Below are 15488 nucleotides of genomic sequence, written 5' to 3'. Positions count from 1 at the left end.
GAGGAGTGAGGAATGAGCATGTCCTAAAATGGATGCTGTATGTGATATATATTGTGGTTCATGATGGTGCAGGGATACCAAAAGCATGTTATTTAAGTGTTGGAGGGCTACAGAGGGGGGCTGCACCCCCTCACAAAAATGTCAAATATTAACCCTATGTTTCCAGTGGTCTCTGGAGCATGACCCCAGGAAAGCTTATGATTCTTTAAAGCATTCCCAGAACTGGAGCTTTTTCTCTTCATCTTGGAAATGCAGGGACCTATTGTGGTTCATTTTATGGCTGCAATATGTGGCTTGAAGAGTGTCAAAGTAAGATTCCAACACATTCAATGTTGTTTTGACGACATATGCTTTATTTAAATATATATTGAGAGTCATCATAATTATATCCTGACTCCGTGACAAAGCCAATAGGCTTATCTTGTTTATTGATGTAGTCACTCCTTGATAAAGCCAATAGACCTACTTTTTTAGGTGTAGAGTTGACTTTACATTAAAAAAACTAGACATTCACTAAAAATACAAAGGTTAAAGTGAATTTACAATTAGGCAAAAAGGTCAGTTACAATGGAATATTTTAAGCCACAAAAAAATTAAATGCACCTGTTATAGTTAACTGAAGTAACTAAAGCCCACCTCATCATGTAACTATAACTGGAACCTTCACCAAGCCCTGCTTATACCTTCACAAATTCAATGTTCAATGACAGCATTTATAACATGACTAATGGCATCTGAATGTTACATCATGTATGACAGCACTGTGCATAGCAGGGGTAAGTTATAGATACTTATTCAATTTCCCATTTTAGTTCGCACAAGTAAGTGTGGCCTCTGATCCAGAAAAAATGGCTGACCAGAATAACACTAAATTAGGCACAAAGTCACAGCTTTACCCACAAAACATGTTTTCAATTATTTGGAGTAAATCCATTCAGTAGTTTTCAAGAAATGTGTGTTAAAGGAAGTGCTCAGGTCTGACATGAAAGGGTTAACTTCCAGAAAAATGTAGTCATATCTGGACCATTGGTGTTCGGAAATGCACCTTATGGCTAATTTAGAGAGGATTTTCATTCATCATTTAATGCTTAATCGCCACAACATGAGCAATAAGTAGTGGCATCCATTACATGACTCAGAGATATGGTCCCTACATCCTGAACATGAATTGAAAATAATGTAAGGGGCAAGGTGAGCTCTACGTGACTCTTATGGGCATGTGAAGTGGTTCCAAAGGGAATGCCCACCCGTGACATTCTGCCTACAACATAGACAGTATTTTGTGGCAGCCATTACAGGACTTGAGGGCATTGTCCCCATACCAAAACATTGTATTGAAAGCTTGTTTTTGAAGGTCACAAGAACAAACACATATGAAGACCAGTAGCATATTTTAGTCACAGTATAAGTAATTTGTTGAGGTGACTGTATTAACTGTAGTAATTGTGGTGTTTTAGGATGATATTACCATGTGAAAAAATCTGATCATCTACTGGGATTCGATGCACCATGTTTGGGAGAAAACTGTTTTCTTTCATGGTTTTCTTTTTTTTTAAAACATAGTTTAATTGATTTTCTACCTTAGCATGATACAACAAACATATTATAGGATAAGTATCACTACATATCTATCATAAATGTAGACAATCGGCCTAATTCCAGACCTGCAGATGTGTCTGCATATTGGTGTATCATTTAACATTTTTGAAGAACAACAAAACCTCCACTCCCCTTGCCTCCCCTGCCCCCTCTCCCACTCCCATTCTTCCGTCATTAAGTGTATGAGTTAAGCCATCTATGTTGCAGCGTCATTGATCCTCCGGGAGTACATCTACTAGAAGGGAGGGCCGACGTATATAGTCTACTCAAGAACAACACTCCTCTACTTGAGTCACATGTAGGATGGGTGCGACTAAATGAGAACCCCGGGGTTCATAATATGAGTAAGCACAGGCTTTCTATTCTCTCTCTTCGCGGAGCATCTCTGAAGGACTCTGCTCGTCACATTGCAGCTAGTCCTGCGTCTCATTCTGAGGCCTAAACGCTTCCACTAATGTGTCCCACTCTAGGGATATTGGTTTCTTTCTCATCCCTCTATATTCCTCTCTCCTAAGAGCTGAACTTTCAGCCTGACCCCAGCATAATACTTCCTCCCTCCATGACTGTATGGTTGGGGCCTGTGAAGATTTCCAGCGCCTCATCAGCTGTCATTTTTCCAAGAGCAAAGCCAGATCCATGAAGGGTGCAGTTACCTTAGAACCTCGTGGGTTAGGGTGTGACCCCAGGACACAGTGGCATGTTGGGTATGTAGGGGCTTGCTGAGGCTGTGTAACGCGTAGCTAGTTTCCAGTAGACCAATTCCGTTCGCAATTGTACACTAACTCCGTGGGGTAATTTGGGGGACCCAGGACAGAGCAAACGATGAATGAAGCCTTTTATCCATAATACTGGTGTAAAATTTATCTCTTCCAGATTATGGCCGGCTAGCCAGTAGGCCAGCCATTGGAGTTGGTCCGCTATACAGTAGGCTTTGAAGTTTGGGGCTCCCAGTCCTCCCATGTTGGGGGGCAACTGTAGTTTTGTCAGACTGATGCTGTGACGACCCTTCCCTCATATTAAATCAATCAGTAGGGAGTTCAATATTCGGAATATGCACGGTGGTACCATGAGCGTCAAGTTAACAAAATTGTATAAAATCCGGTGCAAAAGCACCATTTTCGCCAGTGCCACCCTCCCTGCTACCGAAAGTGGTAAAGTAATCCAGAAATTAACTTGGGACCAAAGCGATGTAATCGTCCGGCTTAAATTACCTTCCAGCAGATCCGCCTGGTCCTAGTATATGCAAATACCAAGGTAATGGAAGGACACAGGTGCTACTACAATGGTCATGGGTCAAAATTGGACCAAAGGCTCTGAATAAGTACCCCGGAAGGAGTAAGCATAGGATTTATTGGGGTTAATTTGAATCCCTGAAAGGAGGGCAAATGAGAAGAAATCTGCACTGCCCTCTCCGTGTCATGCCATAAGTCCCTATAATAAAGTATCCTATCATCTGCATATGAGGAGAAAGCTTGGGTGGTGGGGTTAAGCACAATGCCCCAATCACTCGCACTGTGGCGAAGGTGTTGTGCCAGGGGTTCCAATGCCAATACAAACAAAAGGGGGGACAGAGGGCAGCCCTGCCTAGTTCCGCTGTAAATGGGGTGAGAGACGGATATATGCGCTCCCGTCTTGGCTCTAGCAGTCGGTGCCGTGTATAACAGCTTCACCCACCATATAAAAGCTGGGGGTATGCCATAGGCCTCCAGAGAGGCCAGCATATATTTCCACCTGAGAGTGTTGAATTTCTGCCACATATCTAAGGAGATACAGCCAGCATGCAGATACATGTGCTTCTTCTCATCCATCAATTGAACTTTACAACAGGTATTCATCGATGTGCCACAGTGTGGATCAAATCCACATTGGTCTGTGTGTAGTAGAATTTAAAAGGGCCTGTAAGAGGACTGCTTCTCGAGTTGTGACTGGGAGCATGCCTTCCTCGAGAGACTTATTATATAGCTTCTCTAGCTGAGGGAATAGGTGATTAGCATATGTGACATAGAATTCCACCTGCAATCCATCGGATCAAGGGGTCTTATTACGTGCCATCTCCTTCAGTGCCTCCTGAATCTCAGTGATCGCGAGTGGAGCTTGCAGCTCCTCTCTCTGCAATACTATTACCTACAGTAGTGGATGTTGGTGTAAAAAACTATGTATGGTGCAGTCAGAAAACCAACCTTGTGGGGTCCCTTAACTCTACCTGAAAAGCATATAGCACTAGCTTGGAACGCTTTAAAAAAATGATAAGCTCTCCTGGGTTCATGGAGACAAAGGAGTCTAAAGAGACTTAGGGCCTGATTTAGAGTTTAACAGATGGGATATCTGTCATGTTTGTGATGGAGGAACCCGTCTGCAGTATTATGATACCCATAGGATATAATGGGATTGTAATATGACGGAAGCGATATCTGACACATTTATGATTGAGTAACCCCATCTGCCAAACTCTAAATCAGGCCCTTACTGTGTTTGTTTAATGTTGCAGGGGATGTGGGCAGATTGGCTATCTGAGGCTCTCCACAGAATTAAAAAATGTTTGGTGGTGCCCCTGCACCTTCAAAGGGCCCCACCAAGAAGAATAAATATAACTCAAAAAAGCCTTTGCAGAGCATTCTGGAGCTTTTCTTGCGAAGAGCAGTAAATATTAATTAGCATTAAACAGTTTTATTTATTTTGGGGAGTACTGTGGTGCCCAGGCCTAATACCAGTTTAGTGTCCCAGACACCCCATCCTCTGGGACACTTAGTAAGCCTACATCCTGCCTTTTAGTGCAGGTAAGGAACACTGGATTGATTTGACTAGGGGCAGGAGAAGAATAAAGGTTGCTTCCACCGGTTGTGAGCACAGTTTTTGTGTTTTGCTCCCACACGAGTATGGATGATGGCTGGGGAGTTGGTGGGAATGCCCCACCCTGGTGCCTCCAACTGAACCCTGGGGATGCAGCAGTGGGACTAAGACACCCACAAAAATGTTTTAAAACACTCTGGATATTTCCTGTGCCATCACCCAAGGATAGGTGTTGGGTGGGGAGCCAATGGGTCACGGGGGCTTTAGGAATCCCTCAAAGCCCCAAATTGGGTGCTCCTCAGTAGGATCAGGGAACCCAGAAATTAAATAAAAATTAAAATAGAGACAGCATCAGTAGCATATACAGAGAGAAGAGTTTCTAATATTCAGTGCTCCAGAGCAGAGCTTCCCATAATGCCATGTAAGGGATTCTTTTGCATTATTTATCTTGTGATACCTTGTGGAGGGGCAGGGGCAACACCAACCATTTATTTGAATGTTGTGTGGAGCTGCAGGGAGTGCAGCAGCCTCCCCAGCTGTATGTTTTGAAATGTGCAGTAAGTCTCTTAAGTCATTGAATGCATGACCCCAGAAGACCTTTTCAGGGTCTTTAAAACATTTTGGAGGTGTATACTCTTCAGTTGAAGTCAGGGACTCTTTGTGGTTTGTTCTATGGATGCACTATGCATTCTGAAGAGTGTTAAAAAAACTTGAACACATGTTTATGGGTGTTTTGATTATGAGTGATATAAACATTTTTATGACAATTATTAATACTGAACATTGGAAAGTATATGTTAATAATAGATTAATTGATATCTGGTGATTGATTCAATTGGTTTTAATGGTAAATTATGATGTGGCTGGTTTAATAATGTGGTGACCCTTTCACACAACCAATTGATCTGCTTTATATATGTTGATATGGTGACCCCCTCAACAAAGTCAACAGACCTGCCCTTGATATATTGATGACCTGAACTCTTGACAAAACCAGCAGGTCTATCGTATTTCAAATGACACCCCTTTATTTTGCTATGGGTGGCAGGGATTGTTATTATAGGGGCCATTTGACAGTTATAATTCACTGAACTAACTATATATTTTGCCACCATAGTGCTCTGCTCCTTACCCCAAATATTACATTACTCATGACATGTTCAAAGATATAATTGATGGCCATCTCATGGGGCTTGAGTGTCTGGAGGAAGTTGTCTCTCCATAAAGACCTGTGCCCAGGGCAAAGGCTTTGTGAAGTGAATATTTTGCATTACTGATTTAAAGTAAACTGAACAGTAGTAGGGTGGCTGATGTAATCAGTGATGTCATCAGTTATGTAATCAATGGCATCATTTGAGAGGTTGTGAGTAATGTAATGTGTGTTGTCATAAGCAGTGCATGGTGGGGGTGCAAATTATAGTTATAGTGTATCTCACTGAACTATAACTAGCGAATTGCAATGTTTTTTTCAGTTTAGAACTTAGAATGTAATACCATGGCTGATACTGTCACCTAAATTTAACATCCCTTTACATTTATTACATAGTGGCTGTTGCCAATGTGTAATTATAGTCAGGTCAAAGTTTCAGTAGGAAGAGGTTTTTAGTTTTGTTAATAACTTTGACAGAGTTTCACAAATCCTTATGAAAGCATCCAGAGGAAAAGTCATTCAACTCAACTCCTTCCTGGAAAACTTTGAGATGATCTCTCTGGCAAATGCCAAAGAAAAAGTAGGGCTCCCTAAACACATTTCCCCATGCAATTTCCCACTGAAATTTTAAGAAGCATTTTAGAAAAAAAACTGCTGAGCAGATTTATGCTACATTTGGCAGAGAGCTTGATCTTTACTCAGAAAGCATGTTTTTCCTGATTAGATGTGAGTCTGTTTAGTCATTTTTAAGAAACTACGGTTCAAACATCAGGACTGTTGGTCCTTGGGGAGTTATGCAAAACTCCTGTGGTACCAGAAATTAAAAAAATATAGCAATCCAAGGGCACTTTTTTCCCATTGTGTGCGCACTCCATCCAGACACTCAAGTACAAATATGTGGCCAATACCTGAGAAATTTTCATATATGTGACTTATTGTGAGCAACTAACCAAACACAAGTGGGAAAGTATCAGTTGTGCATGGTGCGCATCTTGTGTACAACCCTTCATGGAGAGTCCACGCCCGTAGACAGAAACCAATAGGTTGCCAAGCCACTGCTCTGAAGAGCTTTCACCATGTACACATCTCTTCTCGGGGATCCCACACCATCCAGACACCAAAGGCCCCTTAGGTGGTCAAGCCCCTACCTCATAGACTGTTCGTTCTGTACACAAGTATTTAAGGAGAGCCCACTCCATCCAGACATTTAAGCTCCATTTGGTAGACAAGCCTCTACTATGCACAGCCTTTGCCATGTACATAACCATTCACGGAGAGCCCACTCCCTCCACACACCCAAACCCATTAGGTGGCCAAGCCCCAACTATTCAAGCCTTTGTCCTCTACTGAACTCTTCTTGGGTAGCTGAACACACAGGTGGGCATGCACCTGCCGCTCAGTGTTCACCCTGTGTGCAACCCCTTCATGGAAAGTCTACTCCCTCTAGACATGTAAGGCACCTTACGTGGCCAAATCACTACTACTGCCCTGTAGACAAGTCTTCACAGAGAATCCACTCACTCCAGACACCCAAGGCACTCAGGTGGCCAAACCTCTATTACTCACAGAATTTGTGCTGTCTTGAACCCTCTGTGGGCAGCAGACTTTTTGTGGCAGTGATCCAGACATGGGTAGAAATGTCCTGCTTGCTTGGTCTTTGCTTTGTACATTACATTTTATGGACGGACTAGTCTGTTTGGAAAACGAAGGTGAAAATCACTATGCCCCTCATTCTAACTTCGGCGGGCGGCGGGCACCGCCCGCCGGGCGCGAACCGCCACTTGGCCGCTCCGCTGTCAAAAGACCGCGGGGGCCATTTCGACTTTCCCACTGGGCCGGCGGGCGACTGCCAAAAGGGCACCCGCCGGCCCAGCGGGAAAGGCCCTGCAACATAGAAGCCGGATCCGAATGGAGCCGGCGGTGTTGCAGGGGTGCGACGGGTGGAGTTGCACCCGTCGCGATTTTCACTGTCTGCAAAGCAGACAGTGAAAATCCTGCTGGGGCCCTGTTAGGGGGCCCCTGCACTGCCCCTGCCAGTGGCATGGGCAGTGCAGGGGCCCCCAGGGGCCCCACGACACCCGTTCCCGCCATCCTGTTTCTGGCGGTGAAAACCGCCAGAAACAGGCTGGCGGGAAGGGGGTCGGAATCACCATGGCGGCGCTGCAAGCAGCGCCGCCATGGAGGATTCCCCCAGCCGGGGGAAATCCGGCGGAAATCGCCGGACCCGGCTGGGCGACCGCGGCTACCACCAGGGTCAGAATGAGGCCCTATGTATTGTCCTGATCTTTCTCACATTTTCTTTTGAGGGATAGTTTGGGGTAGAATTTATTTTAAATGATATATTGGTCCCGAGGTACTTCCAGGTTACCAGTTACAAAACTATAAAATGGAGTTATTCACCTGATATGGTAGTGCTATGGTACCTAGTAGCACCAAAATACAGAAAAAAATAATTTACAGCTAATTATTTGCATGATGGGAGGGAGGGTGGCTCTGGTATAATTGTATATTTGTTGTTGCCCACATAGCTTTTGTTTAGGGAGAGTCCCTTTCTGCACAAAAAATACCATTTAAGGCAATTCCTCTTTGAATGTGTGCTGCAGAATCTGAAGAGGAAAAATGCAGAGAAATAAAAGTATTTCTCCTCATTATACCTCATTATGCCTCAAAACATCAGCCTCAGTGGGCCACAGGATTTTGTCACAAATCATTTCCTCCATTTCCTTGTAAATATGGATTTGCATCAAGATACATGAGTTAATACACAATGCAACAAAAAGCCATGCATTGTAGAGCTGGGCATTACTTCTGGTTACAAACCAATGCAAATCCTGATTAACCTTGGTTTAAAAATACCAACCTAGATTTTGCATTGAGTGTGTGTTAAAAAAGTAGTGCAAAACTGACAAGAGATCTTTGTAATTCTGCCCCAAATGTATTGGTAGAAGTGTTTGGATTACACTTACAGAAGATTTACCTTTTGTTGTTATGTATGGACTGTTATACCATCTTATAATGATATACTTACACATAAATGTAAAAATGACAAACAATATAAGATTTTTCTATTTTTAAACCGAAATGTGGTGGTTCTGCCTTTCTATTGAATTTTAAAACTTTGTTTATTTTATTTGTAATTTTATTACATTTTTTAGGTGGTTCAACTTATAAAATATATGGGCATCTGAACTGATATTTAGACACAAACCTGTCCCTTGCAGAGGCACTTTGCTTCCCCACAACCACCACCTTTGGCACTGAAATATATGATCATGTGCTGGTAAGCAGAGTTGATGTCCCTTTGCCGCTGCAGCCTTTCTGGTGGTACAGTGTACCCAGGTCCAATGGCGGGTCTAGCAGATTACAACAATGCAGCCTCTTCTCCATCACATCTCCGCTCTGCTCAGGACAGCATCATGGTGTGGTATGCCCTTATGTGTTTCCACATGTCAGAGATATTATCAGTGACATCATAAGTTATATAATGGAAGATGCCAAGAGTGTTTTTTTAGTGAATTTCTGTGATTTTTGTTTCTTAACAGAAATATGGTCTATATTCTATACTTAACTGTAATGCCACTTATAAAAAACCCAAACTTAAACAAAGGTTAAAGTGAGATTATAGTTAGGTGACAAAGTCTTTGAGAGCTAACATTTAAAAAATGAAAAACTGCTGAGATTCACCAGTTATATTTCAGTGAGCTAACTATACATTTTGCTCCCCTCATGCAAAACTGTTGACCTCACATATTAGTTCACTCATGACATTTTAAAACACTTCAATTGATGACATCACTGATGACATCTCAAATGATATTGATGATGGTTTCACTGATGATATCATTAATAATAAACATTACTCATTACTCATTGACACTTAGATCATTCTAAACAACAGAGTTGTACATGCCTGCATGTGTAGAGTAGAAATAGCGCAGCCTTGGGAACAAGTTTGGTCCAGTATGGTAAAAGTTATATGGTGAACACTTTACTAACCAGTAAAGTTTTGAATGCGAACAGTGCTCCATGTTACACAAACTAGAGAGTGAAAGCTACTTATATGAGTTGCAGAGGCACATTTGAAATAAGTCATGGCTTAATTCCAAGAACTCTTGGGAAATGTATGTCAGATAAATAACCCACCTGTGGATGTCTGAGCAGGTACACACATGTAATAGTTAACATTCAAAGCTATGGACAATTGTTATATAAAGTGATGGTTAATAACGTGCAGATATTTATTTTTACAACTATTCCAAATATCTTGTGGCATTATAGATGGTTAAAGGATATATAATGTATGGATGACCCACTTAGAGGTGAGTTGACTCCTAGTATGGTTCTAAGAATAGTTGTAATGTTTTATGGCAAGCTCAAACACTTTCAGTCCAACAGCCTATAGAATCTTGTCACATTCATTATATAATGCCATCAGTGATGCCATCAATGATATCAATTGAGAAATAAAATGTTAAGTCTTGTGTTACTTTGTCACCTAGTTATGTCACTTTAGCCTTTGTTTTTAGTGAATTTCTGGGATGGAGATTTACACATGTTAAGGTCTTATTCCATACATAACTATAATGTCACCTTAAACTTTGGGTATTTCAGTTACTTTCTGGGCTTTCTTCATACTCTACATGAAGCATGTGTAATTCCTTTATCGAATGGGTACCCCCACTGGTCATAAGCAGTGAAGGAGGGGGGGCTGGGCAGTAGGTCTGGTCTCTGGACAGAGTTTGTGCCCAACTCTGTCCAAGCATCTAATCTGATGCTCTTTGTACACAGGCTGAGGTTTTGTGCAAAGGGAATTGAATGCAGAATTTTAGCTCTGGATAAATTTTTGGGAGTTTGTTGGTTTTTACACACTTTTTTGCAGTGTCTTGTTTTTCTTTTTTTATAGTTTTGAGCTACTGTTTTTCAGATTTTTTTTATTTTTTATATTTACATTTTTCAATGTATTTTTTATTTTGGTTATTTTGTTTATTTTTTCAACAGGTCTTTGTGTTCTTTATTAAGGTGATCTTTTATCTTTTTTAAAATCTGCTGTAGATGCCAAGGTACTCCTGCCGGACCCAGAGCCAATGACCGTGTGCTGCATGAGTCCTACATGGTTTGTAATTCCTTTTCCAGATCTGCAGGACTTAGAAGGAAGTTTCTTTTCAACATTTTGTGTGTACCATGAAGGGTTGATTTTATGTTAAGTTTAAACCTATGAGTTTCCATATAGTCACAAATAACCAAGATCTATTGCTGTTTCCATTGTGTGTTTGTTGGGTGCTGTGGTACTAAAATAACTTAAATGGAACCAACGTTCCTCTGACTTGTAGTAAATGTTTTTGTAATCTGTTGCTTTCACTGTCTTTATACATTTTGAAGAAGTTGTGTTGTTGTTACTCTCATTAGGGATCTGCACTTCAGTGTAATCACATTTAGTGCACTCTGCTCTATTTTTCTGCTAATTTACTCAATTTTGGTGAGATTAAATAAACTGAAAAACCTTTTTACTATATCACAGGAAGGAGACCAAGGCAAATATATGTAACCTCAAGATGAAGAAGAACAGAAGAGTACTACTCCCAACTCTACACTGTGGGAGTATTTCTCTATTCCTGCAGTGGAAAAGAAGGTGTCAGCCAAAATTGTATCTTGCTATTTATGCAACAAAGACTTTAGTCTTCAAATGGCAAAAAAGTATTTTTTAGGACTTTCAGAATTCATAAGCATCTTAAAGCATGGCATATCCTCCAGTTCAACAAGGGAAAACTGAGATAAGATTTAGAAGAAGGACCATTTACATCTTCTGCAGTCTTCTAGGTAAAGTTATTGTTCCAGCAGATGTCTTGGCACTGCAACAGAGGGACTTCAACTGTTCCTATGCTAGGTAGGATTGTTGTGCATGGGTTGTGAAAATTATTCTCTGTGGGTGACTACGGTGCCACAACTCATGACAAGCAGGTAGCTGATAAGGACAAATCTGCAAAACATAATTTAGTTTTTACACAAGTGGTGATACCCTGTTTTCCTTTTCTTCCTTTTAGTTAATTCTCTCAAAAAAGAAGAAATACTGAAAAAAATTTAAAAGAAAGAAAACAGCTAAAAAGACAGTTCTGTTTAGAATCACCTCTGTTGGTTCAAAATAGAATTAAGGTGTATGTTGTTTGTTTTGTTTGTTAGGCCAGGCTCTGCATTCAACCCGAGGTTTGGACTATTAATGTTGATTGTTGATCACAAAGCACTGCACAACACCGAACCAGAATCCTTCAACAGACGACTCTCCTTCTACACCCCGACCCGGCATCTCCGCTCCGCTTACCTTGCCCTCGCAACTGTCCCACGCGTCCACAGAACTACAACCAGTAGTAGATCACTCTTGCACCCCGCCGCCACAATGTGGAACACTCTTGCCGCCCACCTGCGCCAAACCAAAGACCTCCTTATCTTCAGGAAACTTCTCAAGACCTGGCTGTTCGAGTAGTAGCAGCACCCTCTCCCCCGTCCCCGACTCAGCACCTTGGGACCCTCACAGGTGAGTAGTGTGCTTTACAAATTGCTGATTGATTGATTGTTGAAGGATTTTAAGTTGAGCAGATTTCAATGATGATACCTATTATCACATTCAATGCTCAGTGCTAACTGAACAACCTCTATGTGCTTGAAAATGGATGTTATTATTATCAAACTTAACCTCCCATTCATGGTATAATGAAAAATGCTTAAGGGCTTCAGAAGCCCTGCTTGATTTGAATATGTTGGCACTATTGGCCTCTGTACAGAGACTGGACCATTAAGCACCCTGGAGCTCAAATCAGGAATCTACACAATTAAAAATAATAATGTGAAAGTGCAAAAAAAGATGTGTTTTTAAAAGCTTATAAAGCTAAGGTTGAAGGTGCTTCTGAGTTCATGCAGAGTTTCATGTTCTGGCAACAAGAATGGAAAAGGTGCAACGGCCATGACAAATTTTAGTGCAATGAAGAACTGCCAGTAGATTTGTTTGTTTTTATTTTAAAGTTCCGGTGGGGGTGTTTTTAATTGAATGTGCATATAATAAGAGTGAGAAAGGGGATGTTAGATAGTTTTGTTTCAGAGATACAGCCCCTTAAAAAGGCATCTTCAAATCAAGCTTAGGCATTGCTTGATTTGTAAAAAAAAAATACAAATGTGCCAGAGCATTCATCAAGGAGGTCACTGAAGTTTACACCACCCATTGTCCCTTTCAGTGATCGTACCAACACCACTACTCACCATCACACTCCTACAAGTGCGACAATTCCGACAATTCCTGCCCCCAAATGCTCTAAGAATGGATTTGGCAGCAGCCATTGGTCAGTTTTAAGGCACATTAAATTAAAAAACAACTGTTGTTCTAATCATCTCTAGCTTAAACAGCGCCACCATGTGGCAGACAGTCATAACTGCTGGTGTTGACAACTAAGTGCTGTGCAGAGTACTGGAAACCACTGGCTCAAATTAAGTACTGCGCTAAAGAGCAACATCAAATACAAGGTAATGTGTGATTTTTTGGTAGGTCCTAAAATACATCAAACAGCTAAATTTTACCTATGCTACAAACTCTAGTTGACATAGGAAGAGAGTCACAGATAAATAGCATTACAGTGGTCCAGTGGGTGATGACCAGTGCCTGAACTACAGATTTCATATTGGTTTCTGGGAGGAGATGTAGAATTTTCCTCAGAGAGCGCAAGATATATATATATTTTTTTTTTTAAGTATATCAGCATGTTTCTTAGATAATGTATTATTATCAAATATAATCCCTACATCTCATAGAATAAGCAGGAACGAGGGAAAGTTGCAGGTCCCCTGGTAACCAACTGATGGATCAGCTTGCAGTGTGTCCAGAAATGCTCACCTCTGTCTTATCAGTGTTAAGCCCTTGGGACTTCTAATTCATTCAAGACACAACCCCTCAAAGACAATCTTTAAGTATGTTACATTCATGGCTGTTGCTTCAGTCCAGTCACACTATCTATCAATTGTGTGTCATCAGCATATTAGTAGAATTGTTCTCCAAACAAACGCGTTAGACCAGCCCAGGGTGATCCATGTATGTTGAGCAGAGATGATCTCAATGCCAAACAATGGGGGACTCAGCAGACAATGTTTTTGATTTATAGGATAAACAGTACTAATGACTCAACTTGATAGCAGTCCGATGGAAAAGAAGATAATAAATTTAAGGTCTGGCCCTGGAAACCAGTGTCTCCAAGCCTTTGTGCTAGAAATTGGGTTTCTCGTTGGCTAGGATATGCACCTAAGCCAGGCAGAGCCCACCCACTGTAGTCAGGGCAAAGGAGTTACACGTCCAAGATAACTACTGCCCACCCCATTGGTAGCTTGGCACAAGCAGCCAGGTCTATCCTAGAGGCAATGTGTAAAGTGTTTGCACAACACACACAACACACGTGATGCACTATCCCCACCACAAAGGAAACACAACACCAAGCTATATAAAAATAAACTGCATTGTACACAACATTATTGGATCAAACACAATATGTCAGTAATATCCTGCTACTCAAGCAGTTGCCAGAACATTACACAATACAGTTACTCTGCAGAAATCAGCAGCAGTCACATATAACACACAGGTTACTCATTATTCTTCAACATTAAGCAGTAGCCAGGAATCACATTACTAAAGAAATGCACTTGTTATGAAGATATCATAAATGCCTATACCAGGAACATTAGAAAACATATGGCCAGCCATAAAACATATTATAATGGAATGTCAATAAAAGGAACATCAATAAATGCATGGCATATCGTAAAAGAAACAGGTTAGGATAGTATTCCCAGCATGACCATAGATGGAACATTAGAAATATATATAGTCAGTCTTCAGGAGCATATCCACCTCAAAAAGACCTCAAATGAACATGTTGTTACCCGAAAGTACCTGTACTTCTATGGTGGATGCACCTCCAGTGCCACAATGTAACTGACGGCCACCTTGCACTCCTTTGCGCTCCAACAGGAGCTGTTTTATGATGGGGGAGCAGGGTGGCTCACACCCCCATTAGGTTTTATATCAGAGGCCCCTCCTGGGGCCTGCACCTTAATGGGGCACCCACAACTCTGTGGCCCCCTGGGTTCTAACTGGCCCTACCAGGGGGAGGGGGCAAGGCCAAAAACCCAGACGAGGGGCAAAAGGATGGGGCCAAGTGGTGCGGGGGACATCCGGTGAGGCTTCTGCCCCGCCTGCAGCTCCTCTACCCCTGGAGGGGCCTCAGTGGAGCGAGGTGGTCTCCAGTGAGGCATCCTCCTCGTGCAGATGGCACCCGACAGGGTGCAGGATCCACAGAGCAGCCCGCCTGGGGTGCAGCGGTGCTCAAGCCAAAGTTGATGCCTGTGGGTGCCCCGGGGGCACTCCTCGGAGCATGCCTCATCCCGGGGGGCACCAGTTGGAGTGCGCTTGCTCCTCTCTTCACTAGGAGGTGCCCTGGGGGCACTCCAAGGAGCGCGCTTTCGACGTGCTTGGATTCCTTCAAATGCCCCGGTCACAGCGGTGATTTTCTCCAACAATGAGCTAGCACTTATGAAGCGCAAGGGGGCAAAAACATAAAATGCTTCCAACGTGCTTAAGCAGAACAACATAAAAGCGTTCTCCAGGCACTTGGCAATTTCAGAAGAGCACGAGCAGCACTCCTCACGTGCTGCAGTATTTAGTTACGTGGGTCAGAGGCCACAGCACCAAGCAACAGATAGAGCCCAGGGCGACAGAGCGAAGCAGCAGGCCAAAACAAGATGGATGCAGGCATTTGGCAGTTCCGCCAAGTGACCAAAAAGGTCACAGGTCATCGCAGCAGCAGCAGTCCAAGGAGGTCACTGGTGAGTCCCTCCAACAGCATTCTGTGTCCAGTTGCAAGCAAGGTAAAGTCCAGAGTGTCTCCAAAGAGTTACCAAAGGGTTCCCAAATTGT

This window comes from Pleurodeles waltl, chromosome 6, assembly GCF_031143425.1.
Source record: "Pleurodeles waltl isolate 20211129_DDA chromosome 6, aPleWal1.hap1.20221129, whole genome shotgun sequence".
Taxonomy (NCBI): Eukaryota; Metazoa; Chordata; class Amphibia; order Caudata; family Salamandridae; genus Pleurodeles; species Pleurodeles waltl.
Note: the sequence above shows the minus strand (reverse complement) of the source record.